Source organism: Dermacentor albipictus, chromosome 1 (assembly GCF_038994185.2).
Source record: "Dermacentor albipictus isolate Rhodes 1998 colony chromosome 1, USDA_Dalb.pri_finalv2, whole genome shotgun sequence".
Taxonomy (NCBI): domain Eukaryota; kingdom Metazoa; phylum Arthropoda; class Arachnida; order Ixodida; family Ixodidae; genus Dermacentor; species Dermacentor albipictus.
The window spans coordinates 236,006,185-236,022,400 of record NC_091821.1 but is presented as its reverse complement, the minus strand read 5'-3'; the positions used below and the strand labels follow the sequence as shown (position 1 = coordinate 236,022,400).

The 16,216-nt window shown below is 51.1% G+C and overlaps 2 protein-coding genes across 2 annotated transcripts in view; one reads left to right on the top strand and one right to left on the bottom strand.

The window, feature by feature from the left end:
* Eip75B (Ecdysone-induced protein 75B) overlaps window positions 1-16,216 on the bottom strand; it is a 370,621-nt gene that overhangs the window by 303,043 nt on the left and 51,362 nt on the right. The gene's annotated exons all lie outside the window — the stretch shown is intronic.
* LOC135901244 (monocarboxylate transporter 5-like) overlaps window positions 1,358-16,216 on the top strand; it is a 75,168-nt gene continuing 60,309 nt past the window's right edge. Inside the window, exon 1 of the mRNA XM_065430963.1 lies at window positions 1,358-1,660. The gene's annotated coding sequence lies outside the window, so the exon portion shown is untranslated. The remainder of the gene's footprint in view (window positions 1,661-16,216) is intronic.

The following is a 16,216-nucleotide window of genomic DNA, read 5'->3' as shown; positions in this document are numbered from 1 at the left end:
TGCGTAATCGTTACAACCCTGTTTGCAATCTAAATGCAACACCTGCAAAAAGTCAGTGGGCACCGGTACCACAGCTACTTCCTGAAATCTTTATCTGATCAATAAAGGGAACCACGGACAGCTTTCACAGAGCGTTCGGCAGGTGCGCGCCTGTCCCACTCTCTGACAGCAAGCCATACGAATATTCCTGGCCGTTAGTACGTAGGCGGGTCTGCCCGATGTACGACGTTCCATAAGTTCAGGGAGATTTGCATTCCCATACTACCCGCGTAATCTGCAATAAGCCATATGTGCTTGTCACCGCGGCCTCGTTTGTGCTGCCTGCCCGCTTAAAGCTGAGCGAACTTGCTTGAAAGTCACCTCGTTTGCGTTAGCATCATGTCAGTGCGACTGAAAGGCGGTGAACTGTTCGTACGTGGAACGGCTCCAGTGGTAGTGGAGAGACTCAGCTATTTTGCGTGGCTGTCACTTTCTCGCCGCTCGCGACATGACATTGTGCGCATGTGCGGGGCTCATCTAAACATTATAGTTTTGCTATCCAACTCGTCAAGTAAATAATTAGTAGCGAGCCGAGCGCTATACCGGTTTGTCTTTCTTTGTCACAACCACTCGCCCCCCCCCCTCCCTTTCTTTTTAACCTCTTCTAAGTTTTAGAAACTGCAAACCAAGAGGCAACGAAGAGTGCACGAAAGAAAAGAAAGAAAGAATGCGATAAAACGCACATTAGCCGTAGTTTCTTCCTTTGTGGTCCTGCGCTGGCTTTCTGTGCTGAATCATGGATACACAACTCGGCTGGCAAGCCAGTTTATTTAACAGTGAACTGAATTGCCCAACGGTATAAGTCTTGTAGTTCGTGGGATCTCGTGGCCCATAGGCAAAGCACATGTGCGTTGACCTTGGCGCAAAAGTGCGAAGTGACGTCAGTCGCAGCTCCTCCCTTGAAAATTAAGGCATCCAATATACGAGGGCGCGGGTTCACGACACCATTTGACTCGCGGTCAACTTGAGTCAATCGTGATAAACGAGTGCTGCGGCCACCGCAGACAACCGGCAGCGGCTGCCAGTCACAGACCGGCCGCGAGCGATTGGCGCGCATAAACGGCCGGCGTGAAGCGAAAGTGAAGGGAGGCGTCGACGTGCAGGGGGGGGGGGGGGGGGGTGCGGAACGGCACAATGCCGAAACGCGAGATTCGAGGTCTCCTTAGCCGACGCGAAATTGATTGCGCACACACTGACTCGCCTCTAAGCGAGCGTGGCGAGGGGAAACGTTGAATCAGCAAATGAAAGGCCGCAAAACCACCCAAAGGGGATGGACAAAAAAAAGAAAGAAACAAGAGCGAAAGAACAAGGGGAATCTGGGAGGAAGAGAGCATCGCTTGGCTCGTTCGTAACGCCGCCACCGGGAAAAGCAGACGGCGTCACCGCGGCTCCACAGCGCGTTGCGTAGCTGCCGGAGGAGCGGCAGTGCGCGACGTTCCCTTTCGACGGCCGCCGCACTCATCCGACCGGTCTCTCCGCGCGTACGCGGCCTGCGGCAGACAGATTCGGGAGTCCCCCCCCATCCTTCTCCGTCGTCGCCGGCACTGTGACCTGGCGCTGGCGGCTAGTACAGACCCACTTTTGCGCTGATTCCGAGTCGTCATCGCCACCCGCTGCACAGGTGAGCTCGTGGCCCCCGGGCCTCGCAACGCACCATGACAGCTCGCGCGCGCGTGGGCGCTTTTCTTTTCTTTTTTTTTTCTTTACTGTAAATTTCTTCGCCAAGTTTATGTTTGGCGTCTCACTGTTCTCTCGCACGTGGTTTTCTTCCTGAGGACTCTGCGGTCAATCGTGTCGGAGGAGACCCGGTTGCGCCGCAGTGACACTGAAAGCTGCACGCGAATGTCAAAAGGCAAAGGTGCATACATTCTTGCTTTCTCTCCTTCTACGAATACGAGGTTATCTTTCGGGATCGATTAGTGAAGAAATCTGCACAGCAAGTACTACTTCCATTCTAGCCACTTCGACGTACGGCATGCCAGTTTCAGTTTCGATATTTGTACGGCGAGGAACGTTTCCACTCGAACGTTCATTGTCTTCTGAACATAGTATGTTTATGCAAGAGAAAAAAAAATGAAGAAAATACAGCTTGACCGAGTGTTACATCCCGCACTGATTCCAGCGACCATTTAGCTGTATTTAGGGGCCTACGGCAGTGATGCGCGTGTTTCTAGCGGGGCAGTATCAGTCATGAGCATGAGTGAGTGAGTGAGTGAATAAACTTTATTGTAGGTCCGGCGAGGACGCGAGTCATGAGCATAATTACAACATATTATTTACTCCGTAGAATGACTGTCAGTATGTTAGCTCAACAAGTGTGCAAATTAGCTTGGAGTCTCCTAATTCAGGGCCTGTATTCACAAAAATATTTAACGCTAGAATTGTTCGCAAAAGCAAGTTCCAGGGAATTCTGATGCTGGACACATGAGCGAAGCCGGCCAGCCAATGGCAGAGCGCACTTTCTGAATTCGCTCCCAGTACTGCATGTCACGGAGAAAGAGACACATCTGTTTGACAAAGCGGCCGCCTATGAGTTTCTCCTCAAATTTCAAGTTTCTCTATGTAAAACATTAGGTTCATTATTACTGCAAACCTACTTCGTGCCGTAAAATTAATGTATACTGCCACACTTTGAATCATGTGTTTTAACGACCTCCATCGACTTTTCCCCGACATGAGCACATTCGAAGCAGCATTAAGTGCATAAGTTATTTTGGTCACTGATGTAATTATCAAACACTTATTGATAGCTTATTGAGTGGGAAATAGAAGCGTCCTTAGCGCTCAATAGAATTCATGCGCGTACCACGGGCGTGTTTGACGGTATGCGCCGATGAGTTGCACATCCCGCGTCGCCACCTGCATTAACTCAGTGATTTAACAACAGCGAGCGGCTTAGCCGTCATATAGGACGACGTTTCACTTCATCCACTGGGTCTATTTAGGAGTGATATGGTGCGTACTGAAAGCGATGTATGTTTTTCTGCGGCATTCGAACACAAGATTGCGCTCAGTTGACAAGCGTTATTCGCTTTATATGAATTATGGGGTTTGAGGTGCCAAAACCACTTTCTGATTATGAGGCACGCCGTAGTGGGGGACTCCGGAAATTTCGACCACCTGGGGTTCTTTAACGTGCAGCTAAATCTAAGTACACGGGTGTTTTCGCATTTCGTCCCCATCGAAATGCGGCCGCCGTGGCCGGGGTTCGATCCCGTGACCTCGTGCTCAGCAGCCTAACACCATAGCCACTGAGCAACCACGGCGGGTGTTATTCACTTTGAAACATTGCATAGCTGGACAACACCATAGGCACAACGAAGTCTGTTGTCTTGGATCGATCTTCATAAAGAAAAAGACGCAGAGCGACCAAATTTTCTGCCTTGTCCGGTGGTAGCGAGGTCGGCCAATATTTCCTGCACCCGCTTCGCGTACTCATATTGGCCACTAGCGCTTTAGTGCTATTGTAGTACTATCAAGCATGACACAGCAAGGGAGAAATTCTGTAGTCCCGCTCCTGGCCTGTACTTTCTGCTACAGCTGCAGCTGAGCTCATCATGCGTAACAGCAAGTAAGCTATATATATTATTGCTCATATGAGGGACTATAGCGCGGCATTTCCAAACTTGATTTGTTGATTGATTGACCAATGCTTCGTTTTTCTTTGCTTTCGTGCTTCCTGCCGTTAACAGTGCAAATTTCAGCTTACTAGCGCAAGATTGTCAGCTAAATTGTCACCGACTTCCACACTAATTGACGTCATTTGTTACTGCCGGCAAGCCGCGTGGCAATTTCGAGACAAGCTTTCGGGCTCGAGTCAGGCGTTCTTCCGCAACCTGCACGAGCCTGAACGGCCGTTAACTGTCGCAACTCGTCTCGCGTCCTATAGTCTCCACCTTATGGTAGTTTTTACCCTTGGCCGTCCTCGTTTTTTCTCTTTCCTCCCTTGCTTAACGACAAGAGAAGAGCGCTTTTCTTTTTGTCTTTTCTTTCGCGGTACTCGTCGCATTTCATCCGCACATTTATTATTGCTCTCGAGGCTGACACGCCTCAGTTGATGCCTCGTCGCGGGTGAGACACGTACGATGCGCATGTCGTGGTGCAATGCGGAAGGTTGGACTGCCAAGGATAGCGGGAAGAGACAGCGGCTCCGAGCAGGCATTTCTGTGGCACGTCTATGCGAACCGTTCATATGAGCATCCATGTGTGTTAGTTGAAGCATAGCCGGTCGCTGTATACTTGACAGTGTGTCGGGAAGAGATGAGGGCTGAACATCGAGGATGCTGCTTCTTACTAATAGTTGCTCTCTTCTGTCTGGTGTACGCACATCGCATCATTATTTTTTTACATTCTTTTATTTTTATTTTTCGTTCCTATTCAACTGTAGTATTTTCGCGCTGAAGTACCGTCTTGGCTTTTTTTCGCCCACTTCTTTTTTCTTTAATCTTTAATTGTACTGTAGCCCGCAGTATCTATTCTAGAGTGAGAACTATTACTGCGAAAGTAGTTAAGTGCTTGAAGCTATAGTTTCCTTTGTCCGTCCTTCGGTCCGTGCGTTCAGCTACGCTGACCACGACCGCTGTCGTCATCGACGTTATCTGTCGTCGTCAGCCCGTGTCCTCATCGCCAGCTTCACGGTCGCCATATGCCGTAAAAAAAGCACAAGCAAAAACAAATTCTTCATCGCTGTTAATATAATCATGCTCGCGCTGCAGACAACCAAGTCACAGCAAGCCGGCTTACATAGAACGGCATTTCTCTTCAAAAGTGGTGTCAATGGACGCATCCTTGTTCCGCGTAATGAGACAACAAATCACGACACCATACCAGCATAATATGTAGGTCTCTTTAAAGTACACAAACCTGCCACTATAACAGTGTATGGTATTCAACGCTTCCATAATGGAGGTTTTTGTTTTTTGGGGTTTTACGTGCCAAAACCACTTTCTGATTATGAGGAACGCCGTAGTGGAGGACTCCGGAAATTTGGACCACCTGGGGTTCTCTAACGTGCACCTAAATCTAAGTACACGGGTGTTTTCGCATTTCGCCTCCATCGAAATGCGGCCGCCGTGGCCGGGATTCGATTCCGCGACCTCGTGCTCAGCAGCCCAGCACCATAGCCACTGAGCAACCACGGCGGGTTGTAATGGAGGTGGAACACCTAAATTGTTACAACACACATAAGGTGCTACGTACGAACAGGGCGTCCCGTTCGGTGGATAGCGAAATAAGTGCGTGAAGAAAAACTATTTTTGCAAAGGGGTGCGCAAAAGCGTTGCGAAAAAAAAAAAGATGAAGAGGATGCCTGGACAGGAAAGACCACGTCTCTTTTTCTTCTGCAGCGCTTCTGTGCTCCCCTTTGCAAAAATCATGGCAAACCAACTAGCCCAACAGCTTACTATTCTAAAGTAAAACTATGCCCACCACTACCACATGGATTCGAACTCACGTCGCTGCAGAGATTTGAACTGAGCAGCCGGACGCGCTAACCATTATGCGAACGCGCAACAATTGCGCTTTGAAATTTGTGCGAGGGCTTGCGCTGCACAGAGACTCTGCGTGCACTGACATCTGTGCTTGTATATCGGTCACTGATGAGGAAAATTAGCCCAATAAAAGGACAGCGCACACAGGAATACAACGCAAACACTTGTGTGCATTGTTTTTTTGTTGCGCTAATTTTCCTTCAGCAATGCAAGGCCAACTATTCCAACAATTAATTCTTCTGGATGGATTTCGGAGTTCACAGGCAGTACTCTATAGCAGACTAGGATGGCATTGTGGCATAGCAGAGGAGTTGTTGTGGAGGTGTATTGGTATGTAATTATTCGTCGTCATGGCTGAAAGAACATTGTCGGCGGCACAAACGAGGCGTACGTGACAATAATGAGGGTTAGCCTCAAACATGGCACATACGTGCCCAGAATGAAGGATGCGCCAAGGGTGAGGCGGTTCGTGGAAAACGACATCGAAAGTACCGACGGCCGTCACAATGACGAAACACAGAAGATACAAAAAATAAATACGATGCGCGGTATTGTCTGAATCATTTACTCGAAAAAAAATGATAGCTGTGAACGCAAGGTTCTAGAAAACTAATGTACATTCGAACTCAATAGAACGAGCGCTCAAGTCAATACATGTATTTGCGATATTATATGATAAAATGCAATACAACATACAGCAGTACATGCAATGCACGTCATGGCGAAACCAAGTTATGTGCATTGCAAAAAAAAAAAAGAAGTCACAGTATGATTTATCCTAACAGGATTTTTCTTTCTGTAATAGCACAAAAGTTACTATCTGTTTATATATTATTTCAAATCCCATTCTTTACTACATTCAATTAACACATGTGGCGTCTTCGGGTGTTGCAGGAGTACCGACCACCGCGGTTTCGAACTTAGCGAGCCACAGGGCCGCGTCAGCCGTCAGCTTCTAGCGCTGCTGCGCGCGAGCTCAGGCCACAAGGAGCTACCGAGCGACGCACGCAAGAACACAGTATTGCCCTGAGTTAACGGAAACCGTTTATTGTATGCGGCGGCACCCTACACCCGGGGCGACGGGCAACCAAAAGGGTCCCGCACCTGGGGCGAAAAATAGTCAAGAGCGTATTTTTTATTTTACCACTATCCTTGTACGTTCTCTTTATTTAATTCACAGGTCAGACCTCCTCGCTTCACACTGGGGGAGCTCCTCTCCCCGGCTGCCGCGCTTTGACAAGCGTGGGCACACACACACACACGCACACACAAAGACACGTGGCACTGAACATGCCGGGACGCGCTCGGCGGGGATGCGTCGCGGCCGCTCCGAACGGGCCAAAATGTCCGCCGCTTTGAACGAAGCCCCGACGTCCGTTGCATCCGCGCCGGCCATATCGCGCGTCGTAGGCGAAACGTAACAGGTGTTGTGCCATTACCACAAGCCCGGATCCCGAATCTGCAAGATGCAGAATCTATCCTGCGAGCGCCACAATTCTCCCTTCACAAGTCAAGATGCTGCGCCTTCGTGCGGGAGAAGCCTCGGCGAAGCAGCGTGTTTAAACGTGTTCGCGTGTGCCCGACAGCCCGGCGCCGCACCTCCCTTGCCTGGAGGTCACCGCGCGCGCGAACTTTGAACCGGGTGGCCAGCGCGGTCGCTGGTTGGACCCCTCGGACGACCGTCGTGTGCTGACTTTGTATTGGGCCGTTTGAGTGACAATGGGCCTCGGGGATTATAAAAGCAGTGACACGCCGCTCGAAAACAGGATCCGCCGACCCCACCTGGAGAGAGGGTCGCTCCCGACTGGGGTGAGATGTGTCACGCGTTTTCGCCGGACGCCGTCGTGCGAGAACAGTCGCGTTTGTGTGAGCTCTCGGCCCCAGTGCCGATCCGTTCATGTCCTGTATGATAACCTGTATATAATGTATAAAGTCCCTTTTGTTATTCTCATCGACGCCAGGCTCGGAGTCTTCGCTACCAACGCTCTGTCACGAAACGGGTGACGAGCGCTACGGGACCACAAAGCCGTAATCGTGGTGCAGCGGTTGAAGTTCGTAACACTGGATGGCAGCTACGGGATTGACCGGCATCAGCTACCTCGGCGCGGTGAGTGCCTGAAGTTAACCTCAAACACCAGACTTTCTCTGACACAGGTTATAGTAGCTTAGGGAAGGATTTGGTGTTGCATTGTGATAACCTTGTGTGTTTCAAGCCTAGTAAGAGTGTTTTGAAAACCAGGGGATGCTGAGGGGGTAAACAGGGCAGTGTGTGATATACTTGCATATGTCTTACTAGTAGTGTTATAGTAGCGTACGGCAGGTATATTCAAAAAGGGTAAACAGCAGGAGGACAGTGTGAACGATGGAGAAGTACAAGGTGAAGGAACTTCTCGAAATTTGTGAGGAGTTGGGCATTGAGTTGGGCTCAACCAAAAGAAAGAATGCGATCCTTGAGGTCATGAGGACTGGGGACGTAACGGCTGAGGAAGCCGCTGAGGCCTGGGCGGATATCAATGAACGTCGGGAAAGGGAGGAGAAGGAACGTTGCGAGCAGGAAAGGAGAGAACAGCAACGTCGCGAGGAGGAAAAGGAGGAAAGGAGAGAGAGGGAGCGACGTGAGCACGAGCTTAAAATGAAAGAGTTGGAGATCCGAAATAACTCGCCGGCGCCTAGTCTCACTTCTAATGTTCCAAGAATACGCGATCAACTTCCACCCTTTGTCGTCGGAGAGGATATGGCCAAATACCTCGTGAAATTTGAGCACGTGTGTGAACGGAATAGCATTGAGCGATCCCTTTGGGCACAGAATCTGTTAGCGTTGCTTCCTGGGGAGGCATCAGACGTAATAACTTGCTTATCGAAAGAGGCGTTTGAGAGCTACAGTGATGTGAAGGAAGCGCTACTGCGGAAGTACAAATTGTCGCCCGAAGCTTTCCGGCAGAGGTTCCGGTATGCAAAAAAGGGTAAGGAGTCGAATGTTGACTTCGCGTTTCGTCTAAAAGCCGACTTGGTGGAATGGCTGAAGGGCGAAGAGGTTTACGACGACCGCGACAAAATTGTCGAATGCATCGCGTTGGAGCAGTTCTACCGTTGCATTGATGAGGATGTCCGGCTCTGGCTGCAAGATAGGCTAAAGGAGGTTAAGCTAAACAAGGCAGCAGAGTTAGCGGAAGAGTATTACACCCGCCGCAGCTTGCACAGCAAGGCAGTGCGCATAGAAAAAGCAGATAGAAGAGATGGGTTTTACGGGAAGCCCGACGAACGGAAGGAAATCACGCGTCGCGAGTTTCGGGACGACGAGTCCCTTCCCAAAGAAACTGTAAGGGATGGACAGAATGCATCTCAGAATGATGACGATGGTCCGAAACAGCGAAACGAAATGACGCGTTCTTTTGAAAAACGGAGACCGTTAACTTGCTACAATTGCAAAAGCAAGGGCACATCGCAGTGAGCTGCCCGGAGAAAATTGCTTTTGCAACGATACAGGAAACTCACAAAAACATACGTCTATTGGAGCCCTATGTGCAGGAAATTAAGGTAAACGGCAAGAAGTGCCGAGCACTGCGGGACTCTGCAGCAACTATGGACGTTGTTCACCCGTCTTTCGTCTCCTCGAGTGATTTTACGGGAGAGTGCGTTAGGATACGGCAAGTGGCCGAGAAGGAGAGTGTCTGTTTACCGATCGCAACGGTTAGCATTGAAGGAGAATTTGGGAAACTTAACACCGAAGCCGCTGTGTCAGCCGCCCTCCCGGAGCAATTTTCCTACCTCTTCTCAAATAGCTCGGAGCAGCTGCTGAGGGATCAGGGCAAATCATTCTTTGCCGACGTGGCGTACATGGCCCCCACGCGATCCAAAGCGCGCCCGCTGTCGAGGGAACTTGACTTAGCGTCGGGAAGCGAAAGGCGGTGCGGCACACGGACCGATCACGGTAACTTGAGTGGCGAGCAGTCACGGGAGAGGCAGAGCTCGGAGGCTGGCCTAGACGAGCGGGTCCTGGAAGTGAGTGGGAGTGACGCGTGCAGTGCTAGCCGCGATATAGACTCGACGCCGCAATTGACCACTTGCAGAAATCGGAGCGCCACCTAGCGCGAAAAACGGGAAGCTTGCGCCTCGCCGCTTGGTTGGAAAACATCCCGGCTCCAACCTTGCTTTTGTACGGCGGCATCGAGTAGCGACGTTGTGTTTGCAGAGCTTCTTTCACGTTTTGTGAAAGCGTCGATGTTCTTTGGTAGTTGCCATATATGACCTGCCTTAAATATGATTGAAGAGGACTTCATTCTCTTGCCGTTTTTGCAAGTGGGACGGACAGCTGACTTCTCAGAGCGCTGGATAATGAGCGACAATGCGTGGGGTTATCTTCATGCCAACACTTCGTCCGTTTGTCAGGCACACCGCCGATGGGCTTTAAAAAAAGAGGGTTAAGTTAAGCACGTAAAACTTAACGTAAACACCGTGGACCTTCCACTTGGCCTCATAGGAGCTACGTACACACCATCCATGAAGTCGGGCATCTACGTGGTTACAGCATGGTTCACAAAAGCTATTGGCGACATTGCCGGAGAGCACTGTGAATGTGTGGCCGGATGAGTGTTTTATGCCTGTCGCATTCCCCGAACTCTTAGTTGTTGCATGGAACAACAGATGTACACGTTCTAGCTTGTAAATTTCATATTCATCTCGTGCTGTTTCGCCAAACTGCTGTGTTGCATGCTTGTGGTTTACGAAGCCGTATCCCAAATTTCGCATGCGCTATATGTACGCGGTAGGTTATTGAGTTTGTTTTTGCGAGCGCTAAGGCCTCAAAGCTTACGCCAACCTATCTTATTATATGTTATATTAGCTTAAATATGGGCAGCGCGTGCGTCCGCAGGCCAGTACGCTCGCGCTCACTCGCGAATACTCATCAAGGCAGATAGTTTGACGAATTGGTTCGAAGTCATGTTGGAAGAGAGCGCAACACAACTGACATGTACGGAAAAAAAGAAGACGAGCGCAGACTCACAAATGACATGACGTACATAGACTGGCCGCATCTGTTTGCGCTGTTCTTCACAAATCGCTTAATCGTACTCGCATATACTCAGGGTCACTCAGTGACGCGCACGAAGGAAAACTGCATTCTTTAAATTTTACAGCCTCAGCGAGCACTGCCAGCACGTCCCTGGCCTTCTGTTCGGCGTTGCAGAACTGGCAGGAGATGACAAGGGAATAGAAGTTGCCTGCATAAGCCACAGATCCTAGAATGCACTGTTAGCTGCCACGGTGTGCCGTCCGGGTTCGACCGCTTCACCGCTGCCGTCCGCAAACTTCTCCACATTAACCTTCGAGGGCGGAAAACTGAAGAAATTACTATTCCCATTTTCACAATAATAGCTCGTGCAGCCGAAAGCGACTCAGTTGGCGGCATGTCACGCCCGAGCAGCGCAGTTTGCTTTCCAACCACGGAGACGGCGCTCACGAAGCGCCGCCCCGCGGCCGGCTTTTGCGCATGCGCAGTCGTACTTCTGCAAGTGGTCAATTAGGCGACGCGGGCTCCGCCCTCGCTCCGGTTTCCGCCAGCCGGCAGGAACAGGCTGCAGTTGAAAGAAAAAGTCTGATTCGCGAGCAACAGGAAGATTGTTCATTAGCCGATCTGAGGAAGAGCGTCAAACGGGGAGTGGAAAAAAAGGGGGTTTCATTTGGCAAGGAACCTGGCTTATTGTACCGCCGCTACACGGATAAGCAGGGTCGCAAATATAAGCAGCTTCAGATTCCGCGAAAATATCGCCGGGAAAAATGAATGACCTCATTTGCTTCCTCAGAAGTATGTTTTCGGTCCAAAGCGATTTCAAGGGGACCATTCTATTTGTAATTATTATTGCTGATTAATAATTGTTTCTATTTTGGTGTGTTGTTGATTTGAAAACTGATTGTTTGAGCCTTGGGTGCTAGATCGTACACCTGCCTCTTGTTGCAGCGGGAGAAAAAAGGAGAAAACAATTTAGTTAGGTTGATTTGAATTATGGCCTTGTCTGGTGTTTGACGGGAGACAGAGGGCACTTGTTCGTGTTGGGTGTTGCCTTTTGCCGGTCGGTTTTGCAAGCTGCAGAACGACCAAGCGGGACCAGTGGCGAGAAGCAAGGTCTTAGGAACGACCCGAGCGGAGCTGGTCAAGGTGCCTTGGCGACGACGTGGTGAGCAGAGCTCCTGTCCTGGCGAGTCGGACCTGGGCACGTGAGGTTACCTGGCGTCCCGACACTGGACGTGAACTTGGACGAGCCGGACGAACGTGCGCGCCTGGCATCCGAGCCACGTGGAGGCAGCTCGTCTTCCCGGCGCCTTATCTGAGGGCGGGGATGCTGTTGTGCCATTACCACAAGCCCGGATCCCGAATCTGCAAGATGCAGAATCTATCCTGCGAGCGCCACAATTCTCCCTTCACAAGTCAAGATGCTGCGCCTTCGTGCGGGAGAAGCCTCGGCGAAGCAGCGTGTTTAAACGTGTTCGCGTGTGCCCGACAGCCCGGCGCCGCACCTCCCTTGCCTGGAGGTCACCGCGCGCGCGAACTTTGAACCGGGTGGCCAGCGCGGTCGCTGGTTGGACCCCTCGGACGACCGTTGTGTGCTGACTTTGTATTGGGCCGTTTGAGTGACAATGGGCCTCGGGGATTATAAAAGCAGTGACACGCCGCTCGAAAACAGGATCCGCCGACCCCACCTGGAGAGAGGGTCGCTCCCGACTGGGGTGAGATGTGTCACGCGTTTTCGCCGGACGCCGTCGTGCGAGAACAGTCGCGTTTGTGTGAGCTCTCGGCCCCAGTGCCGATCCGTTCATGTCCTGTATGATAACCTGTATATAATGTATAAAGTCCCTTTTGTTATTCTCATCGACGCCAGGCTCGGAGTCTTCGCTACCAACGCTCTGTCACGAAACGGGTGACGAGCGCTACGGGACCACAAAGCCGTAATCGTGGTGCAGCGGTGCAAGTTCGTAACACAGGGCGCGTCGTAGGCGAAACGTAACAGACCGCCCCGCCGGGGGAGGGAGATCCCGATGGTCAGGGGACTGCATCCGCTGTCCGGAGGGATGTCGCTCGATGATGCTCATAACCGAAGTCGGTCGTCCCTCGGCGTTTCTTGAGCGCAGCGCACCGAGAAGGCCTCGTTCTCACGTTCAGGTTCACACAGGACACTGCAAAGTGACTTCAGGAGAGTTGCCATTTTTGTTCTCTTTCCCAGCAAGCGTTAGAACTGCGCCGAAACTCAGCCGCTCAGTCAGCAAGCACGGCACAACCCTCACTAAGCCATGCCAGGCTCTTTCCCCTTTTATACTACTGCCTAGTTCCTTACAGTAGTCTATAGCAGCACCCAGAACGCGTCCACAAATCGGAAAATTGCACTACAAAGCACATCGTCACTTTGAAACACTACACAAAAGCAATATGTTAAAAATCCTGCCTCAGGAAGAAAAACATCAATAAACAATTTTGAGGCTGATTCCCACGTTAGGGGCTTCGACTTAAGCCATCGGCGTTACCGTTGAGACTCCCCTTTTTGTAACGCACCTCAAAGGAATGTTGTTGCAAAGCGAGGCTCCAGTGCAGGAGGCGGCCATTTGTGAAAGAGATAGTCTGCAGCCATTGGAGAGGGCAGTGATCCGTTTCGAAGCATGCGAAGCGGAGATCGCAGCGAGCGACCGTACACTAGCTCAGCTGGCGAAAACCCCGTAGCCGCATGCGGCGCGCTCCTCAATGCAAACACCACCCCAGGCAGAAACAGCTCCCAGTCGGTTTGCTGTTCAAACCACAATGCTCTCAACACGCGCTTCGTGACGGAGTGGAGCTTCTCAACGGAATTCGACTGGGGGTGGTGCACTGAGCTGTGTAACAGCTTTACCCCGCACCTTTCGAGAAAGGCTGTCGTCAAAGCGCTAGTAAACACTGTGCCCTGATCTGATTGGATTTCCGCAGGCAAACCAACTCGCGCAAATATGGACAGTAGTGCATTGACTATCTCAACTGAGCTGAGTTATTTAAGCGGCTCTGCTTCAGGGAACTTTGTCGCTGGGCAGATCACAGTCAAAATGTGTCTGTACCCCGTGGCTGTTACCGGCAGAGGTCCCACTGTATCAATAACGAGCCGTCTAAAAGGCTCCGTAATGATAGGTACCAACTTCAACGGCGCCCTCGATTATTCCCCTGGTTTGCCCACCCGCTGACAGGTGTCGCATGTCTTCACAAAGTGGTCTGCGTCCCGAAAACACCCTGGCCAATAGTACTCTTGCAAGAGACGGTCCGTAGTTTTCTTAACTCCTAGGTGTCCGGACCACGAACCCCCATGCGACAAGCGCAACAGATCCTGACGATAGCACTGAGGCACGATCAGCTGATCGAACTCCACTCCCCTGCGGTCTATATACTTCCGGTACAGGACCCCACCTCTTTCCACAAAGCGAGCATTTTTCTTGGCGACACCTTCCTTGACAATGCAGCGTATGTTTTCTAGGCTGCCATCCTTCTTTTGCTCGCCTATCAAAGCCGACCGGCTGACTTTTAGCAACCTATTAAGTCCGTCTGACGTAGGCGCGATGAGCAAATCTTCAGATAGCTCTTCTAACTTTCCCGTGTCGGGCATTTCCTCTCCAGTATCTGGTGCCTTTAACGCTACAGGCTCAATTTTATTCGGTTCGGGCGTGCTCTGCATATCAGCTTGCTGCGCCTCTGACCCTTTCTCATCGTTCGACAACGTCGGTCCCGCAACTACCGCCTTTGCAGCGAGCTCCCGAACCTTCGATCTGGTTAAGGCCTGAACGTTAGCCTCACCAAACAAAAGCCCCTTCTCGCGCAGGAGGTGATCGGACCTGTTCGAAAATAGGTACGGGTACTGGGGGGGCAGCATAGATGACACTGCCGCCTCCGTCTCAAGTGCTCCGAAAGGACCTTCAATAAGCACTTTTGCTACGGGCAGACACACGCTATGAGCTTCCACGGCTTGTTTGATCCATGCGCACTCGCCCGTGAACATATCGGGTTCTATACGTAAGAAGGGTGAACTACATCCATTGTAGCTGCGGAATCGCGAAGCACTCGGCACTCTTTCCCGTTCACGAGGAGGTCTCGCATGTAAGGCTCGAGAAGCTTCATGTTCTCGTCAGTGCTGCATAATGACAAAAACACTACTTTTGTTTTTGTTTCCGGACACTGCGCCGAAAAGTGACCCGGCTTCTGGCACGTATAACACACGCGCGCTTGCCTCGCCTCGAACCGCTTTCTGCGTTCGGCTTCGGCTGCCGCCGTCTCCTTACGTTTGGTCGGACTGCTTTCACTCGCGTCCGCACTACGTGTGTCCCCCTTTGCTCTCATGGGCGTGAACTTCGGCCTCTCAAACTTGGAGCCAAATTCACCCTTTTGACCGTCCTTAGCTCCGCGAGCCCGACGCGTCACAAACTCCTCGGCTAGCTCAGCGGCTCTAGCCACCGTACTAACGTCTGGCCTATCCAATACCCAGTACCGCACGTTCTCAGGTAACCGACTATAAAACTGTTCTAGCCCGAAACACTGCAGAACTTTCTCGTGGTCACCAAACGCTTTCTCTTCTTTGAGCCACTCCTGCATGTTTGACATAAGCCTGTAGGCAAACTCTGTATACGACTCACTTTTGCCTTTCTCATTTTCCCGAAACTTCCGACGGAACGCCTCCGCTGACAGCCTGTACTTTTTTAGCAGACTCGATTTCACTTTGTCGAAATCCTCTGCCTCTTCTCTATTCAAGCGAGCGACTACGTCGGCCGCCTCGCCGGGTAACAAAGTGAGCAAGCGCTGTGGCCACGTTTCCCGAGAGAACCCCTGCTTCTCGCACGTTCGCTCAAAGTTAACCAGGAACAAACCAATGTCCTCTCCAAGCTTAAACGGCCGCATCAGGTCAGTCATTTTAAACAATACTCGTTCTCCTGCACCGTGTGCCTGACTTCCATTACGAGCGCGTTCCATCTCTAACTCGAGACGTTTCATTTCCAAAGCGTGTTGACGGTCGCGCTCTCTTTCTTTCTCTTGTTGCTCTCGTTCTATCTGTTCTTCACGTTCACGCTCATCTTTCTCTTGTTGCTCTCGCTGTTGCTGTTCTTTTAAGTTCGCGTTCCTGTCTTTTTGCCGTCTCCCTCTCCTCAATGGTCTCAAGGCATTCCGACAGCTCGTCATCCTCAGCTCCTAACTCAAGAATAGCCCTTAGCAGTTCTGGTTTTCTGAGTTTGTCTGAGACATCCAAACCCAACTCTCTTGCAAGCTCCAACAATTTCGGTTTGCGCAACGACTTCAAATCCATGGCTGCTCTGAATGCTGCTTTCTCTACTGCCTACTATTGTCTTGCCGCAAACTAACCCGGCAGCAACGACAACCACAATTACCAGCTCTGTTTCTAACACTAACAAAAGCCTGGCAAAACTCAGAAGAAGAAAGTCCCGCACTCACCAAACCTCGCAGCCAAGAATTCAGCGCAGTCGTTCCGCTGCAGGCAACCAGTCATCACACAGGGCTCGTTGCACTGCTCCCGGATGGTCGTTGTGCTGCTCAGCATACAGTCAACCGCATATCTTCGCTGCTGGCCTCCGTTGTCGCGATCTCACCGCTGGCAACCAGCTGTTTGAACCGCACCGATGGCACCGGCTGTTGGAACCTCAGTGCTGACACCCGTTGTTGCAACCGGACCGTT